Source organism: Oryctolagus cuniculus, chromosome 7 (assembly GCF_964237555.1).
Source record: "Oryctolagus cuniculus chromosome 7, mOryCun1.1, whole genome shotgun sequence".
NCBI lineage: Eukaryota > Metazoa > Chordata > Mammalia > Lagomorpha > Leporidae > Oryctolagus > Oryctolagus cuniculus.
The window spans coordinates 15,732,489-15,736,671 of record NC_091438.1 but is presented as its reverse complement, the minus strand read 5'-3'; the positions used below and the strand labels follow the sequence as shown (position 1 = coordinate 15,736,671).

The 4,183-nt window shown below is 60.3% G+C and overlaps 1 long non-coding RNA gene across 2 annotated transcripts; it reads left to right on the top strand.

Moving 5' to 3' along the window:
• Nucleotides 1-1,598: 1,598 nt before the first annotated feature.
• On the top strand, nt 1,599-4,177 carry LOC127488634 (uncharacterized). 2 transcript variants are annotated; one of them, XR_011390287.1, is made up of 3 exons: nt 1,599-2,016; nt 3,374-3,484; nt 3,588-4,177. It is a non-coding gene; the product is annotated as an uncharacterized lncRNA (long non-coding RNA). The 2 variants fall into 2 exon arrangements; XR_011390286.1 differs by having other exon boundaries at nt 3,374-3,457; nt 3,588-4,166.
• Nucleotides 4,178-4,183: the final 6 nt, after the last annotated feature.

Sequence of the window (4,183 nt, the reverse complement as noted above, 5' to 3'; positions counted from 1 at the left end):
ACGGCCACGGGCCTCTGGGCTCGCTCGCAGGGGGCGTAAGCCTCCCGGGGGCGGAGGGAGATCCCTCGGGGCCCGCCCTGCACCAAGCCCGCCTAGTGCAGGGCGGCGCCACAGCTTCTCCCGGGCCTGTGCGTGCCAGGAGCTCCCGCGGCCTCAACCAACAGCGCCCGATGGTGGGCTGGGTACCGGAGCCTGGAACCAAGGGCACATTCGAGGCTGTCGGCTCTGAGGCGGGGCTGGGCGGGGTACTGAGCTCACGGGGCGGGGGGGGACTGGGCGGGTCCTCTCGACTAGGGGGGCATGCTGGGGAGGCCTCTGGGCTTGGAAGCAGGGTCTCAGAATTCTCATAAGCACCTGGGCAGGGATCCCTTGGCTCTAGGAGGAACTGGGCGGGGCCTCTGGGCTCGGAGGCGGGGCTGAGGCAGCATCTCTGAGAAGCTTTGTCCAAGAGGATGCTGAGCGAAGCGAGCAGAACCGGAAGTAGCCGTTCCCCACTTCCGGTGGCTGGCGGCCGGTCCCCCACTCGGTCTGCGCGCTCCTCCCGCTGCCCACCAGCCCAGCTGTGTGGGGCCTGAGCACGCCCTCCGGGCCAGGCCGCAGTCTGGGGCGGGTTCTCCGTACAGCTTCTCCCGGGGGTTCATGAGCCCAGGAGGGTGACCGAGGGGGCTTCAGCTCGGCCCAGGGAAAGGAAGGCGCCGGCGGCATGGCCGGAGCTGGGCACAACCCGCCGGCCCTGCCGTCCGGAGGGTGCGGTGGGGCCGGGAGTGGCGGAAGCGCCGAGGCCTGGTCAACAGCCTACTTGTCCCTTGGTTGGTTCGCTGCCTTCCCGGCTTTGGGTCGCGGAGGCCGGTGGGCCGCTGTCCTGGGGGCGGGGACAGCCTGTGCAGGGCCAGCGGGAGGGGCTGCAGAGCCAGCTGGGATGGCAGGGAGCGCGGGGAGGGGGCCCCAGAGGTGGGAGGCGCTGGGCGCGGGCTGGGCCGACCCAGGCTCTCTCCCTCCCTCCCTCCTCTATGCAGGCCTCTGCCCTGCCCGGGATGCCAATGCCCTCCTGGACACGGGGCGGCTGCGGCAGGCGCTGGGCTTCTCCCCCTGGCCGTGCTGGCCGGTGGTGGGGGCGCCTGCCACCTGCGCCTGCGTACCCCCTGCCTGGCCCAGCTGCGGGAATGCTACCGAGCCCTCAGGGACCTGGACCAACTGTTCCAGGAGGGTGCAGGCGATGGGGGCTTCCCGCGGTGGGCGGAGGAACTCTGCTCCCAGGGCCTTCTGCTGCTGAGCCTGGGGACGAGGTGGGGGCTGCAGCAGCCTTCAGCGGGCCCTCACGCTGGCACCTGCCCCTGCCCAGAGCAGCCTGTGGGGGCAGCTGGGCCGCACCCCCACCATCCGCCAGTTCCTGCACCAGGGGCAGCGCGGCCTGGACAGCAGCCCAGAGCGGCCTGCTGGTGAACAGCGGCCTGAAGCGGCTGAAGGCCAGAGCCCAGAGAGGGGTGGACTCGGGCTGCCGACTGCACTAACCCAGCCACGGGAGCCCGTCCTCTTCAGCCTCGGGGTATCGCCTGCGCAGCGCCCCAGATCAGGAGGAGCCTGGCGCCAGGGTGGGTCCCAGTGGGATGACCAGCCTCCGTCTTTTTGACCCCAGGAGTAAAGGGACAGCTTCCTGGGAGGGTCGTCCCAAGGCTGGGGACCCTGGCGCACACCTAGAGCTGGGAGGCTGAAGCAGCAGCCCAGGTCTCGCCCAAGACCAGGCCACGCCCTCACGCTGTGCCTGGAAGCTCCTCCTTGGGCCCGAAGCTACCTCCCACCTTGGCCCTGGCCTGAGTCTCAGGGCTGCTGCTGAGTGCTTTCCTGGAAGTCACTCACGGGGTTGCTCCCCGTCTCGGGCCGTGGGGGGCCCAGTGAGCCTACAAATCCTGAGTGGACCCTGCTTGGTGCTTCCCTGGATCCGGAGACAGCGGGGGACTAACCGTCAAGGCAGGCTCTTGCTTCCTGCCGAGGAGCACGGAAACCCCTCCCAGGCAGGTGGGAGCCCAGCCATGCCCTGTCTCTGCCCATGCTGCAGCATGAGAGGTGCTTGGAGACCAGACCCCAAACCCCCTCCCGGGCCGCCTGCCCCAGTCTCTGCCTGCTCCTCCCTTGGGCGTGAGCCACAGCACCCCCACCCCTCACCTCCTGTTATGCACCTGTCCTACCCCAAACAGCAGAAGTGGTCCCTGGGTCAGCAGTCCCACCCCCATCCCCTATGGGCCCTTCTAGCACCCCGGTACCTGCTGGGCTCTGACCACAAGGACAGGGGCTACAGGGACAGTGCCTCCCACCGTGAGGATGAGGGGACTGGGAGTCCACGGTGGTGGGGGAGCTCCACCACCTCTCTCCTCTCTGTCTCCCCACTCAGAAGCTCCCAGGAGGCCTTGGCGAAGTTTCCTGGGGCACCGTTTTCACCAAGTTTTTCCTCCAGTGTCCACTGTCATCCTTCTGTGTCCACCATGTGCTCATGGGCTCCGCAAAGATGGCCTAACTGTGTGAGGAGCCAGGGATGGGGCCAGGTTCTGGTCAGTGTCCAGGCAGTGAGGGGAGGGCAGGTGCCGAGCAGCCGGGCAGCCGTGCCTCTGCCCTTGTCCTCCCCACCCTGGTGTCCTGCCCTGTCCATCCCTGGGAGGCCATCAGAGCTTGGCTGCTGGGGTGCAGACACTGAACCTGCCCGGCCCCTCCCACCCCAGGGGGCAACAGCACCCTTGGCTCATCTGGCAGGGGAGGCACCGGGCTACCCCAGAGTGTCAGGTTGAAGCCCTCACCCCCCGGAGGGTGGGACTGGGAGGTGATAAGTGGTGGGACTCATGGGGGAGAGGACATGGCTGCGCCCTCCTCTGAATCTGCTGGAGCCTTGGCCTTGAACCCCAGCCTCCAGAATGAAAAAAACTGTGCATTTTCAGATATAAAACTTAGTTTTGTTCATTTAGTTTCTGTTTAAGCACATTCTATAATGTAACAATGCCACTTAAGAAAGTAAAGCCCTACAGGTGTCCCTCACGTCTTTCAGAACACAACAGAAACACCTTAAGTTAGGCCCTCTTGGTGCTTCATGGCCAGATTCCTGCATAATTTTCACACATTCAGATACAAAACATACTTGAAAGCCAGCTTCAGACACCATCTGCCACAAATAGAACATTTTTCCAAGTCCATGATTATACTTGCTCATTTCTCTCCCAGATTTACTTATACCAGAATCCTTGTCATGGCTCTATAATGAGTATACTCTGTTTCTAGTCCTTTTATTATTTTTTACAGTCTATTTTAGAATCCATTCTTTGGATTATTGCCCTCCCTCCTCTGCTTGACCTTGAGTGTGTGACGTGTGGTTTTCTCTTGTTTCCAGCATTTCCAACAATCCTATCCACAGTGAAAGCCTGGTGACTACTTCATTCCCACCCTTGCCTTCCTGCAAACACAGTGGAATCAGGTGCTTGTCAATCATGAGATGTAAACAGTGAGTACTGGGGCCACATTGTGGCATAGTGGGTAAGCCTGCCACCTGCAATGCTGGCATTCCATGTTAAGTGCCAGTTTGTTTATGGCTGCCTCTCTTTCAGTCCAGCTCCCTGATAATGGGAAGAGCAGCAGAAGATGCCCAAGTGTTTGGCCCCTGTCCCTCAGGTGGGAGACCTGGATGAGCCCCCAGCTTTCCCCTGGCCCAGCCTTCATGGTTGCAGCCATCTGAGGAGTGAACACATGGATGGAAGATCTCTGTTTCTCCTTCTTTCTCTGTAACTCCGACTTTCAAAATAAATAAAAACTTTTTAAAAAGTGAGTTATCTGGAAGCCTTAATGATGGGTACAATTGCCCCATGCAATATGTATGCTGGACTTGGTGAAGGCAATGGATATTTGGGTGCTTTGCCCAGGTTGTCTTTTCTGGAGAGAGCTGGAGATACGTAGAACAAGAATTCACAATAGCCCCTTGTACTACTAACCTCCCTGCTGATTACCTCTCTGTTGTTTGTATTTTTTATCACAAAATAATTGAGGCTACAATTTAGAAATGATGATATAGGTTATCTCCTGAGACCACACATGGATTCTTTTTTTTTTTTTGAGGATATCTAGGGCTTTATTTTGTAATGCAGAGGTCATACAGCAGATGGAAGATCTCTCACTCTCTCCCTCTCATTGTAAGTGTACCTCTCAA